This window comes from Canis lupus, chromosome 7 (genome assembly GCF_011100685.1).
Source record: "Canis lupus familiaris isolate Mischka breed German Shepherd chromosome 7, alternate assembly UU_Cfam_GSD_1.0, whole genome shotgun sequence".
Lineage (NCBI taxonomy): Eukaryota > Metazoa > Chordata > Mammalia > Carnivora > Canidae > Canis > Canis lupus.
Genome location: NC_049228.1, coordinates 71,035,356 through 71,055,032, shown reverse-complemented (window position 1 = coordinate 71,055,032; position 19,677 = coordinate 71,035,356). Strand labels below are relative to the sequence as shown.

General features: G+C 37.6%; 1 long non-coding RNA gene across 2 annotated transcripts in view; it reads right to left on the bottom strand.

Annotated features, from left to right (window-relative positions):
- LOC111096915 overlaps nt 1-10,827 on the bottom strand; it is a 149,582-nt gene extending 138,755 nt beyond the window's left edge. For both annotated transcript variants that reach the window (XR_005361722.1, XR_005361723.1), the window contains exon 1: nt 10,729-10,827. This is a non-coding gene — a long non-coding RNA (uncharacterized LOC111096915). The remainder of the gene's footprint in view (nt 1-10,728) is intronic.
- Between the last annotated feature and the right edge of the window lie 8,850 nt (nt 10,828-19,677).

Genomic DNA, 19,677 nt, shown 5'->3' with positions numbered 1-19,677 from the left:
GGCAGAGGGAGAAGCAGGCTCCATGCAGGGAGCCCGATGTGGGATTCAATCCTGGGACCCCAGGATCATACCCTGAGCTGAAAGCAGGTGCTTAACCACTGAGCCACCCAGGTGTCCCCAAGATGGGTCTTCTGAAAGCAGCATATAGTTAGGTCTTGTTTTTTTAAATCCATACAGCCACTCTGTGCCTTTTGATTGTTAAATTCAATTTACTTATATTTAGTGCAATTATTGATATATAAAGACTTACTATTGCTATTTTATCTTTTGTTTTCTGATTGTTTTGTATCTCCATTGTTTCTTTTTCTCTGTGTTTCTGTTTGCCTTTTTAGGTGAGTGATTTGCTCTGATGATTTGCTCAGTTTCCCCTTTTTCATGTTTTGTCTTTTTGCTCTAGATTTTTAAAAAAGATTTTATTTATTTATTCATGAGAGACACAGAGAGAGCGAGAGAGAGGAAGAGACATAGGCAGAGGGAGAAGCAGGCTCCTCACAGGAAGCCTCGCAGAGGAGTGGGACTTGATCTCGGGACCCCAGGATCACACCCCAAGCCAAAGGCAGATACACTCAACTGCTGAGCCAACCAGGCATCCCTAGATTTCTGTTTTTATTTTAAGATTTATTTATTTATTTATTTATTTATTTATTTATTTATTTATTCATGATAGACATAGAGAGAGAGAGAGAGGCAGAGACACAGGAGAAGGGAGAAACAGGCTCCATGCTGGGAGCCCAACACGGGATTTGATCCCGGGACTCGATCCCCGGACTCTAGGATCGCGCCCTGGGCCAAAGGCAGGTGCTAAACCACTGAGCCACCCAGGGATCTCCTAGATTTTTTGTTTTGTGGTTACCACAAAGTTTGCATAAACAACTCTTAGATAAAATAGTCTTTTTTTTCTGCTGACAGCCATTTGCCATCATTTGCTTACACAAGTTCTGTCATTTATTCCTCCCCTTTCATATTTTTATTGTAAAATTATCCCTTCTTATGCTATGAGCTTATTACCAAACTGTAATATTATTAGTTATCTTAATGTCATTTTCTCCTATAACCATTATGCTGTAATTGTTTAACCCTTTATTCTAAAATAGTGTTAAAATTTTCTGATTCTATTGATGACATTACTCAAAGTTTTGTATACTTTGTCTTTTTGTTTCAAGCAGAGGGGCTCCTCTCAATATTTTTTGTAGGGCAGGTCTAGTGGTGGTGAAGTCCCTCATTTTTGTTTGACTGGGGAAGCTTTTATTTATCCTTTCACATCTGAGAAAAAACTGCTGGATAGAGTATTCTTGGCAGACAGATTTTATCTTTTATTTTTTATTTTTTATTTTTTTTTAAACCTTTGCCCTTTATTTATTTATTTTTTTAATTTATTTATGATAGTCACACAGAGAGAGAGAGAGAGGCGCAGAGACATAGGCAGAGGGAGAAGCAGGCTCCATGCACCGGGAGCCCGACGTGGGATTCGATCCCGGGTCTCCAGGATTGCGCCCTGGGCCAAAGGCAGGCGCCAAACCGCTGCGCCACCCAGGGATCCCCAGATTTTATCTTTTAATGCTTTGAATACATCATTCCACTGTCTCCTGGCCTGTAGAGCTTCTGCTGACAAATTTACTGATAATCTAATGGGGGGTCTTTTGTAGAGCTTTCTTTTTCCCCTGGCTGCCTCCAAGATTCTTTGTCATTGGCTTTTGACAACTTCATGACATTGTCTTGGAGAGGGTCTTTTTGCATCGAGAATGTAAGGTAATCTATTAGCTTTAAGGAATTACATGTCTAGTTATTTCCCCAGGTGTGAGAAGTTCTAAGAAAGTATTTATTTTTATTTTTATTTATTTGAGAAACAGAGAGAGGGGCAGAGGGAGAAGCAGGCTCCATGCAGGGAGCCCAACGTGGGACTCGATCCCGGGTCTCCAGGATCACACCCTGGGCTGAAGGCGGTGCTAAACCGCTGAGCCACCGGGGCTGCCCTCAGCAATTATTTTTTAAATAACCTCTCTGCCCTTCTCCTCTTCTCCTTTTGGTATACTCATTATTCTTGTGTTGGCTTTCCTAATAGAGTCTGTTAGCTCTTGTAGAGATTCTTCACTTTTTAAAGCAGGCTCCATGCCCAGCAGGGAGCCCAGTATGGGGCTTGAACTCCTGATGCTGAGCTGAGATCAAGAGTCAGACTGAGCTTAACCAACTGAGCCACCTAGGCCCCCAGTGTTTTTTCATTTCTAAAAAATATTAGTTCTCCTCTTCCACCTGAATCATTTCTAGATTCCTGTCTGCCAGATTACTTAGTATCTTTTCCATCTGATCTGTTCCATCTCCAAGACATTCTTCATCTCATTTATTGAGTTCTTCTGCTCCAAAATTTCTTTTTTTCCAGAATTTAAAGACTTTGGTGAAGTACTCCTTCTGTTTATTAATTTTATTCCTAAGCTCATTAAATTTCCTTTCTGAGTTTTCTTTGTGACTTGTTGAAATTTTTCATGTTAGCTATTTTGACTTTTCTGTAAGTTAGACCCCAATCTTTTGTGACTTTGAATTTGGTTGCTGGGGAATTGTCATTTTCTTTTCGTGATACCATATTATCATGATTTTTCATGGTGTATTATGAGATGTGCCTCTGCAGGTGCATTTGAAATACTGAACATCTTTCTTTATTCAGATAAACTTTAATAGTTTAACAGGTTGGAAATTAGAGGCCCTTCTTTTGTTTCCAGCAAGTGGTGATAGAAAAACACACATGTTTTTAGTTTCTCTTAACGGAGCTACTTCGTGGCTATATTTAGGAGTATAAAATTTCTAAGGAGGGTCCCCAGTGTCATTAGTGCTGCCAGGATCATAAATGTTGCTGGGATCACTAGGATCCTGGGTGCCCCACTGCTCCAGAACCACGGGGAGTCACATGCACCACCACAACTCCTCAGGTTTTGACACTTCTTCCTCCACATCCCCCCAACTCCAGTGGGTCCAATCAATCCACCTTCAGATGGAGAGATGTATGAATCACCCTGGTGTCTTGGTATGCCATGCAGGGAAATCTTTATTGGGTTATAGATGTCCTGCTGGTTGTAAATTGAAGGAGAAAGACAAAGGAAATGACTTACATGATTAAGATGCCAGCATCACTCCTCCGTATATCTTTTTTAGTAAACTGTCTTGTTCAAATATGTTCACCAGCTTGTAATCAGGTTGTTTCTTATGATTGAGTTGTAACTAAGAATTTTTCACCTAATTCAAGATGCCAAATATTTTCTTTTATATTTTCTTCTATAAGTTTTATAGTTTTAAGTTTTATATTTGGTTCTATGATCCATTTTGAATTTAATGTTTTATAGGCATATCATTTTATTGTTGCTTCTCAGATACTGTATTTTATTGTTGTTTTCTTTTTCTTTATGTATTTTTGTGTGTTTTTTCTTTTTTTGTTTTGTTTTTTTACAAATTGAGGGTTCATGGCAACCCTTCATTGAGCAAGTCTATCGGTGCAATTTTTCCAATAGCACTTGCTTACTTTGTGTCCCTTTGTCATATTTTGATAATTCTTGCAATATTTAAAACTTTTTCATTATTATTACATTTGTTATGGTGATCTGTGATCCGTGATCTTTGATATTACCATTCTAATTATTTTGGAGCATCACAAACTGTACTCATATAAGACAGCAAGCTTAATTAATAAATGTTGTGTGCATTACAACTCCTCCATTGACTTGCCATTTCCCTATCTCTTTCCTTCTCATTGAGCCTCCCTCAAGTATTGAAATTAAGCCAGTTAATTCTATAATTCTAAGTGTTCATGTGAAAGGAAGAGTTACATATCTCTTACTATAAATCAAAAGCTGAAATGATTAAGTTTAGTGAGGAAGTTACGGTTGGAAGCTGAGATAGGCTGAAAGCTGGGTCTTATGGAAGTTAGCCAAGTTGTGAATGCAAAGGAAAAGTTCTTGAAGGAAATTAAAAGTCCTACTCTAGTGAACACATGAATAAGAAAACAAAATGCTGTATGGAGGAAGTTTTAGTGGTTTGGTTAGAAGATCAAACAAGCCACAATATTCCTTTAAACCAAAGCGTAATCCAGAGCAAGGCCCTGACTCTCTTCAATTCTGTGATGGCTAAGGGAGGTAAGGAAGATGTAGAAAAAAGTGTGAGATCAGCAGAAACTTAAGGAAAGAAGCCGTCTACATTACGTGAAAGTGTAAGAAGAAGCAACAAGTTATCCAGAAGATATAGCTAAGATAATTGATGAAGGAAGCTACACTAAAAAAAAACAGATTTTTGGTGTAGATGAGACACCCTTCTGTTGGACAATGCCATCTAGTCTTTTCATAGTTATAGAGAAGTCAGTGCCTGGCTTCAGAGCTTCAAAGAACAGGCCAACAATCTTGGTAGAGGTTAACGCAGCTGGTGACTTTAGGTTGTCACCAATGATCCTTTACCATTCCTAAAAACCTAGGGCCCTTAAGAATTATGCTCAATCTACACTGCCTGTGCTCTATGAATGGAACAAACTTGGGTGACAGCACATCTGTTTACAACATGGTTTACTGAATATTTTTAGCCCACTTTTGAGACATGCTCAGAAAAAAGATTTCTTTCAAAATATTACTGCTCACTGACAATTCACCTGGCCATCCCAGAGCTCTAATGGAGATGTACATTAAGATGAATGTTGTTTTAGGGCACCTGGGTGGCTCAGTGGTTCAGTGTCTGCCTGTGGCTTGGGTAATGATCCCAGGGTTCTGGGATCAGGTCCCACATTGGGCTTCCCACAGGGAGCCTGCTTCTCCTTCTGCCTGTGTCTCTGCCTCTCTGTCTCTCTCTTATGAATAAATAAATATATATATAATTTTTTTTTAAAGAGAGGAAAGTTGTTTTAATGCCTGCTAACACAACATCCATCTCACAGCCCACGGATTAAGGAATTATTTAAACTGGCAGGTCTTATGATTTAAGAGATACATTTTGTAAGTCTATAGGTGCTATATATATTATTCCTCTGATGGATGTGAGAAAAGTCCATTGAAAACCTTCTGGAAAAGAGTCATCATTCTAGATGCCATTAAGAATATTCAAAATAAGGGCACCCAGGTAGTATAGTTGGTTGAGTCTCCCAACTCTTCTCAAGGTCCTGGGATCAGGTGCTCTGTCAGGCTCCCTGCTCAGTGGAGAGTCTGCTTGTCTCCCTCTCTTTCTGCCTCTACCCCCATTTGTGCACTCTCTCTATAAATATAATAAATAAATCTTAAAAAAAGAATATTCCAAACAAATAACACTGGGGGAGTATCACAATTCCAGACTTCAAGTTATATTGCAAATCTGTTGTAATAAAATAGACACATAGGTCAATGTAACAGAATAGAAATCCAAGAAATAAACCCACAATTATATGATCAATTAATCTTCAACAAAAGAGAAAGAGTATACAATGGGCTAAAGAGTCTATTCAACAAATGGTATTGGGAAAACATTCTTTTTCATTGAAAAAGAATGAAACTGGATGACTTTCTGTCACCATACACGAAAATAAACTCAAGATGGATTAAAGACCTCAATGTGAGACCCACAATGATAAAAATCCTACAAAAGAGTACAGGCAGTAATTTCCCTGACATTGGCCATAGCAAGATTTTCTAGATAGATCTCCTGAGGCAAGGGAATAAAAGCAAAAATAAACTCTTGAGACTACATCAAGATAAAAAGCCTCTGCACAGTAAAGGAAACAATCAACAAAACCAAAGGCAACCTACAGAATAGGAGGAGATATTTGTAAATGGCATATGTTATAAAGGGTTAATATCCAAAATATATAAAGAACTAATACAGGTCAACATCCAAAAAACAATCCAATTAAAAAATGGGCAGAAGACATGAACTGATGTTTCTCTAAAGATGGCTAATAGACATATGAAAAGATACTCATCATCCCTTATCAACAAAATGCAAATTAGAACCTCAAACCTGTCTGAATGACTAAAAGCAAAACCATAAAAAACAATAGGTGTTGGCAAGGACGTGGAAAAAATGAACACTCAGCACTCTTGGTGGGAATGCAAACTGGTGTGGCCACTGTAGAAAGCAGTATGGAGTTCCTCAAAAAATTAAAACTAGAACCACCCTACAATCTGGTAATCACACTACTGGGTACTTACTTCCTTTGGCCATTGCCCAAAATACAAAAACACTAATTCAGAAGGATGCATGCACTCTGATGTTTATAGCAGCATTATTTACAACAACCAAATTGTGGAAGCAGCCCAAGTGTCCATGGTTAGAATAATGGATAAAGAAAATGTTAGATACACACACACACACATACACACACACACACACACACACACGCACACACACAATGGAATATTACTCAGCCATAAATAAGAATGAGACCTTGCAGTTTGCAACAACATGGATAGATCTAGTGGGTATAATGCTAAGTGAAATAAATCAGAGAAAATAAATACCCCTGATCTCACCAATATGTGGAATTTAAGAAATTAAAACAAATGAGCAAAGAAAAGAGGGAGAGAGAATTTTTTTAAAAAACCAGACTCTTAACTATAGAGAACAAACTGATGATTACCAGAGTAGGGGTGAGTGGAGGGATAGGTGAAATAGATAATAGAAATTAAAGAGTACATTTATTGAGATGGGCGCTGAGTAATGTATAGGATTATTGAATTATTATATTGTACATCTGAAACTAAAATAACAATATATGTTAACTATATTGGAGTTAAAATTTTAAAAAACTTAATAAAAAAGATTTGAGATTCATGGGAAGAGGTAAAAAATATCAACGTTACCAGGAGTTTGGAAGAAGCTGCTTTAAATCCTCATACATGACTTAGGTGCACAGGACATCAGTGGAGGAAGTAACCACATATGTGGTAGAAATACCAACAGAACTAGAATTGGAAGTGGAGTCTGAAGATGTGACTAAGTTGTTGCACTCTCATGATAAAACTTCAACAGGGACACCTGAGTGGCTCAGAGTTTTAGCCCCTGCCTTTGGCCCAGGGCATGATCCTGGAGTCCAAGGATCAAGTCCCACATCAGGCTCCCTGCATGGAGCTTGCTTCTCCCTCTGCCTAGGTCTCTGCCTCTCTCTGTATCTCTCATGAATAAATAAATAAAACATTAAACAAAACTTCAACAGATGAGGACTTGTATCTTATAGATAAACAAAGAAAGTGATTTCTTGAGGTGGAATCTACTCCTGGTGAAGATGCTGTGAAGATTGTTGAAATGACAAAGGATTTAGAATGATACATAAGCTTATTTGATAAAGCAGCAACAGAGTTTGAGAGGATTTACTCCAATTTTGAAAGAAGCTCTACTTCTTCTACAAGTCTGGTGAGATTTATTGATCTGTAAGTAAATTGCTATCAAACAACATCACATTACTATAGAGAAATAATTTGTGAAAGGAAGAGTCAGTTCATGTGACAAAGTTCATTATTGTTCTATTTTAAGAAATTGCCATAGGAGGTTAACAAGAAGATAGTGACACAGTAGAAGGAACCTAGGCTCACTCTCTCTCAGGAATAAAACTAGATAACTATCAAGTTATCCTTTAGGAGGATAATTTACCCTAGAAATTGACCTGAAGACTGACTGAACAAACTCCACAACTAAAGAGAAAGGACACACTGAAGAAAGTAGGAGACTCAGAAACATGGTTTAAGGGAGAAATGGATCTAGTTGATATGGAGAGAAGGTTGCGGCAGTTGTGGAGAAGGGTAAGAGAGACAGGAACACACAGGGAAATGCACAAGGAGAATGTTGCCCCCATAGCCATTGGCTTGGAGCATGAGGGGCTGAATTTCTTGAATTCTTGCAACCAGTGGGTCTTAAAAGCCTGAAGTATTAAAGGTTGACCGGCTTGGCTGGGACAGAGCCCAAAGGACACTGCACTGCTCTTAGAGGGAAGGCAGGGAAACAACCTGGGAGCAGACAGCATGAAAACAGAGATCTGAAGATACCTGGGGCAACAATGGGGAGATCATTTGCTCATCTTGGAGCATGTCCCTGAGAGGCAGTGTTCAGGAAGACACCTCTCCAGGAACAAAGATGCTGATCAGCACCATTTCCTTACCCTGCCCCTCAGTACCAACACAGAGCTACCTTCGGGAAACAGCACAGCACCAGCAATGGGCGTCTAACTTGCTTACAGTAAGCCCCATCCCCTGTGCTTGGGTAGAACTACCATTCTCAGTCATGCTTGCCTTACTCCCAAGAAGGAAGTCCCCTTTCCTGGAAGATCAGCACAAACCCCTGCTCACACTACATCTCCCAAACAAAGAGTTTTATAGGGCCTGAGTGTAGCTGGTTCTCATTTCGCAAGCAGACAAGAGCACACCAAGTTAAAACTTGCCACATTCATCCAGGGCAAAACATTACCCACAGGAAGAAAGGAGAGCCTCTGCAGATGACTGGCCTAAAGGGTAGAGTAGCAGGAACAAAACAGCAGAGCATACACAGTACACACTGGAGATACTTCCCGAAATGCCAGGCCTTGGGCAGGACATGATCTCTTCTTCATGAGTCCATTACCTGAGGAGCAGGAGACATAACTGCCTTTTCTAACACAGAGAAGCAGGCAGAGGAGAGGACATTTAACAAAATGAAAAGAGAGAGGAATTTATCCCATATGAAAGAACAACATACGGTCACCATCTGAAATCTAAGCAAAACTGATATAAGCATGATGGCTGGGCAGCCTGGGTGGCTCAGTAGTTTAGCACTGCCTTCAGCCCAGGGCATGATCCTGGAGATCCAGGATTGAGTCCCACGTTGGACTCCCTGCATGGAGCCTACTTCTCCCTCTGCCTTTGTCTCTGCCTCTCTCTGTCTCTCTCTGTGTCTCTCATGAATAAATAAATAAAATCTTTTTTTTTTTTTAAAGCACAATGGCTGATGGAGAATTTAAAACAATGATCATAAGAATACTCACTGGACTTGAGCACAGATTGGAAGACACCAGTCAGACCCTTACCATAGAGATAAAAGAACTAAAAAATCATCAGAGATGAAGACTGTAAAAAACAAGATTAGGAATATTCTTGATGCAATGAATAGCAGATGGAAGAAGTAGAGGAGTGAACTAATAACCTAGAAAACAAAGTAATGGAATGCAATGAAGCTGAACAAAAGGAAGAAGAATTATGCAACACAAGAATAGACTTAGGGAGCTCAAGGACTCCATCAAATGTACTAAGATTCATTATTGGAGTCCTAGAAGAAGAAGAGAGAAGAAAGGGGGCAGAAAGCTTATTTGAAGAAATAATAGCTGAAATATTCACTAATCTGGGAAAGAAGATAGACATCTAGATTGAGGAGGCACAGAAAACTTTATCAAAGTCAACAGAAACAAGCCAATGCCAAGACATTTTGTAATTAAATTTGCAAAATATATGCTAAAAAAATCTTGAAAGCAGCAAGACAAAATAAGTCATTAACTTACAAGAGAAATCCCATTAGCTAGCAGGAGATTTTTCAGCAGAAACTTTCCAAGCCAGAAGGAAGGGCATAACATATTCAAAGTGCTGATAGAGAAAAATCTGCAGCCAAGAACAGTGTATCCAGCAAGGCTATCATTCAAAATAGAAGGAGAAATAAATGGTTTCCCAGACAAACAAAGTCAAAAGGAGTTTGTGATCATTAAATAAGCCATGCAAAAATATTAAAGAGGTCTCCTTGAGTGGAAAGGAGAGGTTGAAAGTTACAGTAAAAAGATGGGAAACAGCAGTAAGAATGAATTTTTCTGTAAAAAAATCAGTCAAGGAACTCACAAACAAAAAGCGTAAAATAGAGGATCCCTGGGTGGCTCAGTGGTTGACTGCCTGCCTTCAGCCCAGGGTGTGATCCCGGAGTCCCGGGATTGAGTCTGACATTGGGCTCCCTGCATGGAGCCTGCTTCTCCCTCTGCCTGTGTCTCTGCATCTCTCTCTCTCTCTCTCTCTCTCTCTGTGTGTGTGTGCGTGTGTGTGTCTCTCTCATGAATAAATAAATAAAATATTAAAATAAAGGGTAAAATACTACACTATATACCTAAAACATAGGGAAAAATGAATAAAGAATGGTTTCAAACTTAATCATCAATTTAATATAGATTTCTATATGCAGAAGAGTTAGGTTAAATCCAAACCTAATGGTAATCATGTATCAAAAACCACTAATAAACATGTAAAGAATAAGGAGAAGGAAATCCAAATACATCACTAAATAAAATCAACAAAACATTAAAGACAAGAAAGGGTCAGAAAAAATCTTCAGAAATAACCATAAAACAAGTAAGAAAATAGCAATAAATTTTATCTATCAATAATTACTTTGAATGTAAATGGACTAAATATTCCAATCAAAAGACATAGGAAATCAAAATGGATAAAAAAATAAGACCTTCCTATATGCTGCTTACAAGACATTCATTTTAGACCCAAAGACACCTACATTTTGAAAATGAAGGCATATGTAAACATTTATCATGCAAATGGATGTCAAAAGAAAGGAGTGGCAATACTTATGTTAGACAAACTAGACCTTAAAACAAGACTGTAACAAGAGACAAAGAAGGGCCCTAAATAATAATAAAGGGGACAATTCAACTAGAAGCTATAATAAGAAGCTATAAATATTTATGCAGCCAACGTGGGAGCACCCAAATATATAAAACCATAACAAACATAAACTCAATAATACAATAATAGTAGAGGACTTTAACATCCCACTTACATCAATGGACAGATCATCTAAACAGAAAAGCAGCAAGGAAAGAATGGCTTGGAGTGACACACTGGACCAGATGGATTTAACAGATATATTCAGAACATTCTATCTTAAAACAGTAGAATGCACATTCTTTTCAAGTGCCTATAGAACGTTCTCCAGAGTCGACGACATATTAAGCCACAAAAGAAGCCTCAACAAATTAAAAGAGATTGAATTCATAGCAGCATCTTTTTCTGATCACAATGATATGAAACTAGAAGTCAAGCATAAGAAAAACTCTGGAAAGACCACAAAAACACAGAAGTTAAACAACATACTACTAAAGAATGAGTGAGTCAACCAGAAAATAAAAGAAGTAAAAAAGTACATAGAAACAGTTGAAATAGAAAACATGACAGTCCGAGCAGCCCGGATGGCTCAGCGGTTTAGCACTGCCTTCAGCCCAGGGTGTGATCCTGGAAACCCGGGATCAAGCCCCACGTCAAGCTCCCTGCATGGAGCCTGCTTCTCCCTCTGCCTGTGTCTCTGCCTCTCTCTCTCTCTCTCTCTCTGTCTCTCATGAATAAATAAAATCTTAAAAGAAAACATGATAGTCCAAAACCCTTAACATGCACCAAAAGTGGTTCTAAGAGAGAAGAATATAACAATACAGGCCTTTCTCAAGAAATAATAAAAATCTCAAATAAACAACTAAGCTAACATTTACTGGAGCTAGAAAACAATAATAAATGAAGCCTAGGGCCAGCAGAAGGAGGGAAATAATAGAGACTAGAGCAGAAATAAATGACCAGAACCTGAAAAAAACAATAGAACATGTCAATGAAATCAGGAGCTTGTTCTTTGAAAAAATTAAAGAAGTTGATAAACCGTTAGCCAGATGTATCAAAAAGAAGAGAAAGGACCCAAATAAAATCACAAATGAGAGAGGAGAAATAACAACCAACATCATAGAAATACAATTATAAGAGAATGTTATAAAAAAAACGATATGTCAACAAATTGGACAACCTGGAAGAAATGCCTTCATAATATCTAGAAACATATAAATTACCAAAAAATGAAACAGAAATAGAAAACTTAAGCAGACTGATAACCAGCAAAAACATTGAATTAGTAATTTTTAAAACTCCCAAAACACAAAAGTCCAGGAGCAGATGATTTCAAAGGCAAATTCTACCAAACATGTAAAGATTTAATAACATTTCTTCTCACATTAATAAAAAAAAAAATAGAAAAAAGGGAAGGAAAACTTCCCAATTCTTTCTATAAGGCCAGCATTATCCTGAAACCAATACCAGATAGAGACACAACAAAAAAGAGAATGATAGGCCAAGATCCCTGATGAACCTAGCTACAAAAATCTTTGACAAAATACAAACAAACCGAATCCAACAATACATTTAAAAAAATCATTCACACAATGAAGTGGAATTTATTCCTGGGTTGCAAGCATAGTTAAGTATTCACATATTAATCTCCGTGATACATCACATTAATAAAAGAAAAGATAAGAACCCTATGATCATTTAGATAGATGCAGAAAAAGCATTTGACAAAGTCCAACATCGATTTGTGATAAAAACCCTCAACAAAGCAAGGTTAGAGGGAATATACTTCAACATAATAAAGGCCTTATCACACAGCTAATATCATCCTCAATAGGAAAAAACTGAGATCTTATCCTCTATGGTCAGGAACAAGTCAGGGATGTTCACTTTTACCACTGTTACTTAACATGGTACTGGAAGTCCTAGCCTTAGCAATCAGACAACAGAAGGATATAAAAGGCATCCAAATCAGCAAGGAAGAAGTAAAACTTTCATTATATGCAGATGACATGATACTCTACATAGAAAACCCTAAAGACTTTATGAAGAAACTGCTAGAATTGATCCCCAGATTCGGTACAGTCTCAGGATACAAAATCAATGTACAGAAATCTGTTGCATTTCTGTACACCAAAAATGAAGCAGGAAAAACAGAAGTTAAAGAATCCATCCCTTTTACAATTACACCAAAAATCATAAGATTTTTTTAGGAATAAACGTAACCAAGTAAAAGATCTGTATTCTGAAAACTATAAAACACTGCTGAAAGTTAAGTGAAGATGACACAAAGAAATGGAAAGACATTTCATGCTCATAGATTGGATGAACAAATGTTGTTAAAATGTCTATACTACCCAAATCATTCTACACATTTAATGCACTTTCCTTCAAACTAGTAATAGAATTTTTCACAGAGCTAGGACAAAAAATCCTAAAATTTGTATGGAACCACAAAAGATCCTGAATAGACACAGCAATCTTGAAAAAGAAGAACAATGCTGCAGGCATCACAATTCCAGATTTCAAGTTTATTACAAAGCTTCAGTAATCAAAACAGCATGACACTGGCACAAAAATAGAGACATAAATCAATAGAACAGAATAAAAAGCCCAGAAAGGAACCCACAATTATATGGTCAATTAATCCTTGACAAAGCAGGAAAGAATATGCAATGGGAAAAAAGACAATCTCTTCAACAAATTGTATTGGGAAAACTGGCCAGCAAATTACAAAAGAATGAAACTGGGCCATTCTTTTTCACTATACACAAAAATAAACTCAAAATGTACTAAAGATCTAAATGTGAGATCTGAAATCATAAAAGTCCCTGAAGAAAGGAAATGCAGTAATTTCTCTGACACAGGCCATAGCAACTTCTTTCTAAATATATTTTCTCAAGCAAGGGAAACAAAAGCAAAAGTAAACTATTGGGACTTCATTAAAATAAAAAACTTATGCATAGAAAAGGAAACAATGATCAAACCTAAAAGGTAACCTACAGAATGGGAGAAGATTTGCAAATGACATATATTATAAAGGGTTACTATCCAAAATATATAAAGAATTTATAAAACCCAATACCCAAAGAACAATCAAATTAAAAAATTGGGCAGAAGACATGAGTAGACATTTTTCCCAAGAAAACATCCAGATGGCCAACAGACACATGAAATGATGTTTAACATCACTGATCATCAGGAAATGCAAATCAAAACTACAATGAAACCACTTCACACTTTTAGAATGGCTAAAATCAACAACACAAGAAACAACTGGTAGTGTCAAGAATGTGGAGAAAGGGAAACCCACTTGCAGTGTTGGTGGGACTGCAAACTGGAGCAGCTACTGTGGAAAGCATTATGGAGTGTCCTCAAAGAGTTAAAAACAGAACTACCCTATGACCCAGCAATTGCACTACTAGGTATTAACCCAAAGAACATAAAAATATGAATTCAAAGGGATACATGCTCCCTGATATTTATAGCAGCATTATCTACAATAGCCAAATTATGGAAACAGCCCAAACAATCCACTGACTGATGAATGGATAATGAAAATGTGGTATATGTATGTGTGTATACATAATATATATGTATATAATATATGTACATATACATAATATATAATGTTATATTACTCAACTGTAAAAAAGAAAGAAATCTTTCCAGTTGTAAAAATGTCAATGGAGTTAGTATTTTGCTAAGTGAGATAAGTAAGTCAGAGAAAGACAAACGTCATATGATTTTACTCACATATGGAATTTGGGAAACAAAACAAATGAGCAAATGCAAGAAAACAACAACAACAACAACAACAAAACAGACAGGCAAATCAAGAAATAGACTCTTAACCTTAGAGAATAAACTAATGGTTACTAGAAGGGAGGTGGGTGCGGGAGGATGAGTTAAATAGGTGATGCACTTGTGATGAGCACTGGGTAGTGTATGGAATTGTTGTATCACTATATTATACACTCACTTGAAACTAACATTATACCATATGTCAACTCTCTGGGATTTAAATGAAAACTAAAAAAAAAAAAAAAAATTTACACAGCCACCTCAACCTTCTGCAATCACCACAATGATCAGTCAGCGCCATCATAGAGACAAGTCCATCCACCAACAAAAAAGCATAACTCATGGAAAGCTCAGATGTTAGCATTTTTTTAGCAAGAATGTGTTTTTAATTACTGCATGTACTTTATTTGTTTAAACATGATGCTATTGCACACTTAGACAAGTTTATAGTGTAAACATATTTTTTATATGTACAGGGAAACCAAACAATTCATTTGATTTGCTTTATTGTGATACTCACTTTATTGCTGTGGTCTGTTCTGGACTGAACCTGCAATGTCTATGAAGTATGCCTAATATATCCAAAGCATAAATCAGACTTCTGTTGTTTTTTTGACATACAAATATCTATATTAATTCCTTAAATAGCACTCATTTGAGAGTCAATGTTTCATTGTCTTCTTTCTTCAAAGCCTGCTGTTTTAGAAGGGTAATATCATTTGTAGCCTAAGTCCTGCTTATTTATTCTTCATAGAATACTGAGATTTTCTCTTTATCAGCACTATTTCAAAATTTTATGATGATATGCTCTAGTTTGTTTTAAAATGTTTTGGTGACATACCCTAGTTTGAGACTTTTTTTAAAGATTTTATTTATTTATTCATGAAAGACAGAGAGAGACAGAGGCAGAGACACAGACAGAAGGGAGAAGCAGGCTCCATACAAGGATCATCATGTAGGACTCGATCCCGAGACTCTGGGATCAGGACCTGAGGCAAAGGCAGATGCTCAACTGCTGAGCCACCCAGGATACTTGGTTGCAGACATCGATGGGTAAGATATTTCAAGAAAACCATGCTGGCAGGTGAAATGGATTCCAGGATGCTCTGGGCCAGCACATGCAAGGTATTGGTAGGAGAGAAGGAGTTAGAAGAGGAATAAACAAAGGAGATGAAAATGGGATGGCCTTTGGAACAAAAAGCCTGGCCTTTGGAATAGTTGCATTAGATGATAAGCTGCCCAGAAGAAATCACCTAGGCTCTCATCAAAAGAATTGAGCCTCATTCTCTGGGAGAACTGGAGCAACTTATCTTCATGTTGGTGGTCAGGGCTCCTCTACAGAGTGGGACAGAGCATTGTGCCGAACCGATCAGAAGGCTTAGTTCCTGACCATCCTCAGCTCTAGTCATCTGCAGATGTAGCTGCAGATGAAGACAGACTAATGGGCTAGGTAGATGTAGTGGGATAATTGAACAACATTAAGGGCTGGTTGTGTTTAGAGATCTTCTGTTTAAAGCAAGATAGGGCAGCCTGGCTGTTCTCTATCTCGAGCCATATTTATCTGCCCAGTGTGAATACATTACAGGTGGAGAGTGGGAGTCTTGCTCAGTGCAATAACATACATTAAGTTCTGAAATCTTATCATAATCCATTGCAATTATCTACTTGATTCTCATCACAAACTTTCACATCAGTTTTTACCCAGTCTCAATTTTCCCAAACCCAATCTCTATTTCAGGATTTTCTAGAATTCTCCACAAATAAATAGCCCTCTCATCTGTTCATGACTTTGCCCCCTGTATTTTATCCCTTTCTTGATTATTTTTTATGTAGTGGAGCCCTTTCTAAGGGGAAAGGAGAGGAAAGGCAGATAATCACTGGCTGAGGCAGAAGTATACTTCCCAGACAGGTCTTGTTGGATCCACTTGGTGGAAAACTGTTCAAGACAAAACCTCCAGCAGTGTCTGAAACACACCAGCAGAGATTCAGGAAAGCACGGTGCTGGAAGGAGCCAACTCAATCCTTCATTTGTCAAGGGAGGTGAAATGAACAGGCTAATTATCTGATGAGGGGTAGAGGGGAGCCTGGTAGGTTCTGGATAAATGGCATCAAATCACTGAGTAAATGTCATTTGAAGAATATTAAAAACAGAAATAGACTAGAGCCTGAATGACATTCTAGAAGCATGCCCTCCTTTGCACTTGAATGGATCATTTGACCTACAATATATACATATATATGACCAACCGTTTGACCCCTATGCTCTTGATCAACTTCTCTAAGAAGTCTGTGAACTGGAGCTATCCTGCAAAATATTCAGTGCTAGTCCATGGGGAGGTAAGAACCCAAAGTAAGAGTAAACATTTGAAAAAATGTATGAGTTTGACACTGCTATGAAATTCAAACACATTTTATATTTTATAAACTTACTGGTTCTTGACAGATTAAGATTTTTAAAATTCTGCTCTTTCAGAAGCTTTGTTTAATAAGAGTGTTTGAAAAATGCATTTTTCAGGCTATTTTAAAATTTAAGGTGATTTTCTTTTATACTTTCTCAAAAGGCAAAAAAAAAGGAAAAAAGAAAAATATTCTGCCAAAATGAGTTAAACTCATTGTTTTAAGGATCAAACCTGCTCAGATTTTCCTTAACTGAGGCCAGCCAAGATATGACTATCAGTTGGAAATGGGTTTCCCACTGGTTGGGGTTTTGTTTTACTCCTACCAGAATCATGTCAGGAGTGGAAAGGCCTCCAAACTGCCCTTTCTCTTTATTTGATTCTTTTAATTCTCTATTTTCTATTTCCCTGCCTTTTCCTATTTTTGATTAAAGGAGCAAACTAGTTGAATATTTTTCAGGACCTTATTTGAATGGAGACAAACTCTAAAGAATGTTGCTTTTTAAAAATTTGATTTCTTGGGGTGCCTGAATAGCTAAGTCAGTTTAAGCATTGGACTCTTGGTTTCGGCTCAGGTCATGATCTCAGGGTCCTGAGATTGAGCCCACTTATCCCTCTCTGCTCTCTGCTCCCCACCCCCTGCCTCAGTCTCTCTCTCTCTCTCTCTCTCTAATAAATAAAATATATTTTAAATCCTAAAAGTTAAAAAAAAATTATTTCTTTCACCTTTTGGTGAGTGATAACCTGATTTTTTAAGTGTCCATCATTGCCAACTAAAACACCTCAGCAGCTCCCTGTTGCTAACTACATTAAAGGTAAATGTATCTTGCTTAAGAAGGGTGAGATGGCTTTCCTCACACTGGGGAATGTGTATATGTGTACAACAGAGGCAAACAGCCCTTTGGCACCTCTGTCACTTGACCCCCTCGTTTCCTAGGGGTAGCAAACAGAGTTGAGAGCCCCACTGCAACAAAGTCTAAGGTGTTATGTTGTGAAATAGAACTCGAGGAGCTGAGCTTTGAAACATAAAATATTCACACTCCCACCTGAAATCTTTTTCCAAGTTACTCTGTACAGTATTGGAATGTGTCTAAGACAGGAACTATGCAAAGTCTAAATTCTCTGAGGTACTTTTTTGTGACCATCTCATTATTCTTGAGTGTTATCAACCAGTAAAAAAAGGGGGGCGAGGGGGGAAAAGGGAATTGGCTGAAATATCATGAGGGTCTATTTTAATATCTGCACAGAGCATAAACCTTTGCTACTAGTTGCAGACTTGACTAGAACAGGCACCTGAGATTCTAAAACTGAGTAGTCAAGGTGATGGAAAAGCAGCATGTAAGAGAGGGGAGATGTTTTAAAAGCGTAAGGCACTTACATCATTGGTCTTTTTAAGCAGCATCTCTTCTATGGGGAAAGATTCCTCCATTTATCACAGGACTAATTAAGTTAAAATTACCAAATTTCCAGTAAACTAGCAACATTTATCTAGCACCTACTTCATACAGATTATCATCCTAGCACTCAGAAGGAGGCATCTCTATTAAATGTAATTACTCATTCTTGCCAAAGCAATGCTTCTATAGATTGTGGTGTGTGTGTGTGTGTGTGTGTGTGTGTGTGTGTGTGTGTGTAATATTAGCTGTTCCTATGTCTCATTTCTGACTAGACTGCAAATTGTTTGAGGGCAAAGATTAAGACTTACACATCTCTGAACCCCCTCAGTGTCTATTACCATGCTTTCTACATATGAGATGCTCAAAGAATGCTTGCTAAAATGAAATATTGGAGGAACGATGGACTAGTCAGGTGGAGCTCAGATAGAGGAGATGACTACAATTGAAAGTGAGGTTTAATTATTAATGAACTCATTTGGTTCCAAAAATATTGCCTTGTACCTACTATGCACTAGCCCACTTACATGCTAAGAGTATAGCTGCAAAAAGAAGAAAGAAGAAAGAAAAGAAAGAAAGAAAGAAAGAAAGAAAGAAAGAAAGAAAGAAAGAAAGAAAGAAAGAAAGAAAAGAAAAGAAAGGCACATATCAAGCAGTCAATGTAACTCTCGTGGAGTTTACAACTGAGTTTGGGCCCAGGACTAAATGGCTTTACTTCTGGTGTCACACTTGATGTAACTCTGCCACAGGTATTTATGCTCCTCCCCATCTCACCCCTGATTTCTGACATGTATATACGTGTACCCAGGACTGCTATGATTCTACTTTGGTTGCCAACAGGTATGAAAGTAACAGTATCTGACTACTATTCCCATTCTCTCTATCCTTAAGAAAAATAAAGACCAGAGTTTTTCAGAACTACCTCACACTTCCCGGTGTCTAGTTTTCTCCAAGATTTGCTGCTTTGGCCAGCCCCACCAGCACACAGACCAGAGTCAGCAACCATGTAGGAAGGCCCAAGCATTTAGTAGAGGGCAGTGCAGTCTGGGACAGATGAGAAGACTGGGGATCTGGGTTCAAATGTCAACCACAATGCATAGTAGATATGTGGCCTGATGCAAGTCACTTGGCTTTTCTGAGCTGCACGTTTCTCAGTGTGCCTAGAAAATAAAGATGCTCATGAAGTAAAACTGATGAACATTGTAGAATGGAAATAGTAGAATTTTGAGCATCAGAATGATCTCAAAATGGATCACAACCTGAAATAGTAAACCTAAAACTCTATGACTTCTTAAATAAAACAAAGGGGAAAAAAAGCATTTATGACCTTGATTTAAGCAAAATTTTCTTAGATACAACACCAACTGCATGGCCCATAATAAGTAAAATAATGAATTGGATTTCAGAAATTAAGGACTTCTGCTCTTGGAAAGATACTGTTTAGAAAATGAAAAGACAAACCAGTCTAGGAGAAAAGCTTTGCAAGTAATATATCTTATAAAGAACTTTGCCCAAAATCTATAAAGAAATCTC